Source organism: Triticum aestivum, chromosome 4B, assembly GCF_018294505.1.
Source record: "Triticum aestivum cultivar Chinese Spring chromosome 4B, IWGSC CS RefSeq v2.1, whole genome shotgun sequence".
Classification (NCBI taxonomy): domain Eukaryota; kingdom Viridiplantae; phylum Streptophyta; class Magnoliopsida; order Poales; family Poaceae; genus Triticum; species Triticum aestivum.
This window is the reverse complement of record NC_057804.1, coordinates 569,987,952-569,993,928: the sequence shown is the minus strand read 5'-3', so window position 1 is coordinate 569,993,928 and position 5,977 is coordinate 569,987,952. Positions and strand designations below refer to the sequence as shown.

The 5,977-nt window shown below is 38.3% G+C and overlaps 1 long non-coding RNA gene across 3 annotated transcripts; it reads right to left on the bottom strand.

Annotated features, from left to right (window-relative positions):
• Positions 1-2,495: 2,495 nt before the first annotated feature.
• On the bottom strand, positions 2,496-5,941 carry LOC123093317 (uncharacterized). Of its 3 annotated transcripts, none has more exons than XR_006445242.1 (5): positions 5,205-5,941; positions 4,430-4,518; positions 4,230-4,303; positions 3,066-3,158; positions 2,496-2,955 (listed from the first exon to the last, which is right to left on the bottom strand). It is a non-coding gene; the product is annotated as an uncharacterized lncRNA (long non-coding RNA). The 3 variants fall into 3 exon arrangements; XR_006445241.1 differs by having other exon boundaries at positions 2,496-2,993; positions 5,205-5,940; XR_006445240.1 differs by having other exon boundaries at positions 2,496-3,158; positions 5,205-5,932.
• Positions 5,942-5,977: the final 36 nt, after the last annotated feature.

The following is a 5,977-nucleotide window of genomic DNA, read 5'->3' as shown; positions in this document are numbered from 1 at the left end:
GGACCAACACACACTTCGACCAACACACACTTCGACCTATGCCCCCCTTCAAGATGTTTATGAAAATTAAACGAGCCGAAGGCGAGCAGGAGGTTCCCTCGCGCCGGAGGCGCCGTGTCACACCGCGACGGACAATGCGTCGTACAAACCAGCACGCTGCATGAACCAACACACACTTCGACCTATGCCCCCCCTTCAAGATGTTTATGAAAATTAAACGAGCCGAAGGCGAGCAGGAGGTTCCTCGCGCCGGAGGTGCCGTGTCACACCGCCACGGACAATGCGCCGCACGAACCAGCACGCTGCACGAACCAGCACGCTTTTCTTCAATTTAGTAAAGTTATACTCCCGTGCCTCTCCTAGTGCTCACCTGTGCCTATAAAGAAGTCACACGATTGAACAATTCTGAAGACTATCGTTTTACATTAAAAAGTTGCTTTTTTCGTTACTTGAAAGGTCACATTTGATAGCGTTGGTAGTCCCCGCCCGTAACTATCTCATAAATCTCCATTACCCGGAAATATAATGGGAACAGAAAGGGAAACGTGAAAGGGAAACAGGAACCAAGCGCGCGAACTGGTATTTTTTGTGTTTTCGCGCGGAAAGGGAAAATGAAAAAATATGGTAGTATGAGGGTCAAAGTGCAAAACGCACAAAGCCACAAACCGGAAAGGGAAAACCGGGAGCCAACCGCGCCACCTGGTTTTCCCTGGCGGGAGCGCTCCACGCGCGACACTTGTCACGCGTGGGGCGCTCCCGAACCGCTCGTTACGAGCGCTCGCGCTCGTTAACTAGTTGCTCCCGGGTTTTCGTGGTTCACTGTTCAATTTTCGGACGTTTTATTCGGGTTTATAAATGCGTGACCTTTTTTTAAAAAGTCTGGAAGTCGGTGAATTTTATTTGACAATCAGTGAACTATTTCAGAATTGATAAAAAAATATATGGGCTGGCTGAGGCATATAATTCAACGCCGAGTAGTGGAGCTCTAAGATACGCCCAAAAAATTCATGATGCTCCCAAACAGTGGTAAAGCCCAAGGAAACTAGTAAACTAGTAGGCTATGAAGCTTCTCGTGCACACTTTCTTATTTCATTCGTTTTATTTTTTTCTTCATGTTCGTGGAAGCCCTGGTTTTGGGATGCTTCAAGAAGTTTCCCAAACTGGTTTTCGTGGTTCACTGTTCAACTTTCAGACGTTTTATTCGGGTTTATAAATGCATGACTTTTCTTTAAAAGTCTGGAAGTCGATGAATTTTATTTGACAATCAGTGAACTATTCAGAATTGATAAATAAAATGAAAATCGATGAACTTTTTTCAAATTTGTGAACTTACTTTAAAAGTTTATTAAGTTTTTAAAAAAAATGGTCGTTTTTTTCAAAATGAATGAACTTTTTTCCAAACTTATGAAAAAAATTCAAAATTGAAGAACTTTTTTCAAAAGCAATAAAATTTTGTAAAAATTGATGAACTTTGTTTCAAAATCAATGATATTTTCAAATTTGTGATTTTCTTTCGAAATTGATGATTTTTTCAAATTCATTTTTAAAAAAATCCGTGAACTTTGTTAAATTCATGATTTTTTGTGAGTTTTTTGAACTTTTAAAAAATCATATCTTATTTTAAAAGTCAAATATTGACCGGTCAACTAGTCAAGCATCAACCTGCTAACTAGTTTTTTCAGGGGGTACCAGACACGATATAGTCATCTATACTAGATCAGGAGCGCGCCTTGGCGCGAGGGTGACGGTCTTAATGCTGTGGTCAAGCGGTTAATGCTCAAGTTAGTAGGAATTCAGCTTTAACATAGCATTCAAACGGGATAACAAAATAAAAGAAGAAAAATTCACATGTGATACAAGGAAGGCATTATGTTGTTCAACATCGACATGTGAGATTATAAGGCAGGATCAAGTAGTTGCTTGATTTCGGATGGGGAAATGTTCAAATTCACCTACATAGACACATTCATGTCAAAGGAAGTCGAAACTACCCAACCGTGGACCTATATGTTTATCAATAAAAATTATTTGCTCCTATATGTTTAATCAATATTTTGAAAAAGATTTCTAAATGCAAGCAATGGATATTAGGGTGTTATCACTTGTCAAGGTCCTGTCACAGACATGGTTCACTACATGTGATCTAAACCTTCTGTTACTTTGTACGGCGGTGTTTTCATAAAATTTGATCATACCAAAATAGGCAACGAATGTCATACATGACAGAGCAGTTATAATATCCGCGCGGGGCGCCTGGCTCATCGTGTATTCGCATTGTCCTAGCATTTAATCAAAGTGCTTAGTATTCCCAAAGGGAATTACATAGATTGGTCAGGATGTATTATCTCACTACATCAAGAATGTATCATAAAAAAGGCAGGATAACCAAGTCCAGTACGTACAATTTTGGCAAAGTTATATATGCCAAAGGGCAAAGCAATTAGATATACCAAAAGAAAGGCAAGCATGATATATTTATTCAGTAGAACAGTTGATATGGAAGCTCATGAATATATATTTTGTTCCAAAAGTAAATCAAGAACAATGTTGGGTATACCAAAAGCAAGGTGAGTAGGAAATATTTAATCAGTAGAACAAATGACCTGGAGGCTCATAATAAAAGGGAAACATTTCTTTGTTCCAAAGCTAAGGCAGGACGATCAATTCAAATTAAGTTAGATACAGAGAGTAGAGTTAGACAACAAAATCAAGCCAGAGCGCCAGTGAGAGATAAGGAACCTATACAGTTCAACTAAAGCATACTATTTGATAACTTCACTTGACTGTCTTGTCGTTCAACTTCTCACATGGCACGTCACATGAACCTGCTGTGAGTTTTTAGTTTAACCAATCAAGCCATAGAAAAAAATCATGGATAATACGATTATGTTCTTTTAATTGACCGCTTGTTGATAGTGAGCGATGGTTTGCCCCATAGTTTGCAGCATATTGGTCCTATGCGTAAGAGTGGAGTTTAACATGCGAAGAACAATCTATTAAAAAATGGTGTAAGAGTTCATTTAATATGCAAAGTATTGAACAATGGCATAAGGCCAGCATGCTACCTCTTATTACGGTCCTCTCACAAAGACATGGTTCGCTACATGGAGCTCGGCCCCTTGTCTTTTTGGCACGTTGGCGTTTATGGCGGCGCTTACCTGAATGCAAGAGAGTGGGATCAACGCAGACCTAGAGAGAACACTTAATAAAATATCGGTTACTCTCACAAGTGTTAATGCGCATTTTATTTTGAACATGGTCATATTCAGTGGAGAGGGAGGGAAAAAGCAGAGCAAAGAAAATTGGCCAAGCTGAATTGAAATCATATATAAGCAGTACTTATATTTTAACCAAGCACGAAAGGCATTCAACATACTGTAATCTTGAAGCAAAAGTTTTTCGTAAATAAAAATAATAATTGTTTGTGTCCTAAACCCATCACGTACAAGAACATGAAAAATAGCAAGTTTTTTGGTATACTGAAGCATCAACCAAAAGGCTATGACTACTCAGTTTAGTCCAACAACAAATCCAAGTTTCAGCTCTTTCCAGCCAATCACAAGCATCCAAATATGTGTACCAACATAGTCTAGTATCTTAATTAAAAGGCACTCAAACAGCATATACTGATTTAACTCTTTCTCAAAATATTATACATGGATTTATCAGTCGATCCACAAGAAGGGTAGCTTTAGAATTTTCGTATCTTAATGCTAAATCCATTCACGCTATTTATTTTGTACTATCGATCCAGTAGTCGCTGTATAGAAACATATCTTACTCTTCGTTCTAAATCTATGTTGCATGATGTCACTTGACAGCAGACCTATTCTCACAAGGCACAAATATTACTGTCTCTACAATATATATATATTCTGCAAACATTGCCAAGGAAAGAGAACAGTGTGCATTTAGAGCTACAACAGATGTTATATGTCTTCAGTCCAAAAAACAGCCAAAACTTCACAACCATGTTTAGCTATTTTTTCCTGTCTATCGATTTAGAGACTGGAAATGTATTATGTATGATGTATATTGGAAATGCAGGATAGAAAAATGAAGGAAAGTAGTAGCAACACAATAAAATATGGATATCATCTCCGCCATGGATATTACTGCTACTCATTTAGTAACCCTATAGCAAGAAAAATAACTTCTAATTGGTATTTCATAATCAGCACAATTAACTGAAAAAATTTACTTGTCAAAATTTGCAGTTATTTGTGTACCTCCGGAGCGAACCAATGTACTCTTCCCTGGATTGCTCCTCCATTTCCTTCAACTCTTGGTCGTAGCTAGACAGCTGCAAAAGGTTCGTCAAAATCCAATTAAGAAGTCAGGTACGTGTGCTTGCATTGTGCAAGTCCTAGGCATGCCTCCGCGTCAATGAATAATATCAACACACTGAGGAGTAGCTTGGAAGCGGTACCAGGAAGTCGAGGATGGTGTCATGGCCCCAGTACTTCAATGCCGCCAGGTTGTAGGCGCGCGCCGCCGCTTCCTCACCGCCATACGCCCCTGCAACGACGGCCGACTTTCATATATCTTAGGGACGCCAAGACTGAGCTCTAGTATCAACAGCTCAGTACTTTATCAATGCCTACTAAGAAGAACTGAATGCCTACTAAGTAGAACTGTATGCCCACTCAGGCAACTTTTTTTTTTGCTTTCCGGTCAAATGATACAGGCTCACGTACATATGCTCATTTTACTTTTTTCTACTACTGTTTCAGGAAGCATCTTAACCAAACAAAGCAAGGATGTAGCTTCACATGACCAACCAGTAGCTAAGAAATCAGGGGCTAAACAGTTATCTTGTCTAACAGCTAGTACATACTACAGAACGAATACTGCAGCAAGAATTGATAGAACACTTGACCAGTCCAACCAAATTAATAGGTTATAATACTACACCACGTCTTGACCAGCTCCAAACTAAATTCTATTTGGATTTTGTGTAAACGAAGCCTAGTTATACTACTACAATAACCTAGAACCACTAAAGCACCCACACAATTAGTCACAGTATCATCAACTTGATGAAAGCGAAAATATACCATATAGCATGCACACACACAAATAGTAACAGTATCCTCATCTTGATGAAAGCGAAAATGTATCATATAGCACGCACGCACACAAACAGTCACATTATCCTCATCTTGCTGAAAGCAAAAAATGTATCATGTAATGTAAATACATACCTTAACCTGGAATGGTGTGGTCCAGTCTCAGTTGACAGTCTTGATGATTCATGTTGGCCTTTATATATGTTTTTGAACAACAATTTTGCTTGCTGCTTGTAGAAGACAACATCCTTAACATAACCACCATCTAAGCACTCCGCTAATGAAAGGCCATCAGTGATACAGGCTATCATTGTCAGCTTCACCATTTCGAAAAGATAACAAGACACAAGCAAAAGTGCCACCTGCAGAAAAAAGCAGAGGAGAGCTAGTAAATACTTCTAACATGTTCACTTCGGTATAGAGGATCCTACTTATCCAATGACCCATATATCTCAAATAGAACAGATTAATATATCTCAAGCAACAGTGAATGTCCAGCATGTTCTCCAAAGTTACAGAATATAACAGGTTCAGAGATTGTCAAGATCAAACAATAGCGAGGGGATTTTGTAGCCACATGGCAAAGCTAATAAAATTTCTTCTAATTTAAATCTCAGACATCTCAATGAAATAAATAATTTGATACATAACTGAAGTTGAACTCTAACCTTTTGTTGTTTAGTTGTCTTCTAATGACTATCAACACAGGTATAACTAAAACTTCAAAAGCTTAATGTTAACCAGATTAGAACTTTCAAAGTATAAGACCATATTGAGCAAGACTAAGGTAAAAGCAAGAAAGATTAAAATTGATTACCACAATTACACAAAGAGACGTATTTTTCCTTTTTCAGGCAACCAAATCTTGCTCAATGTATGGTATGTATTTGTTATTAAATATTTAATCA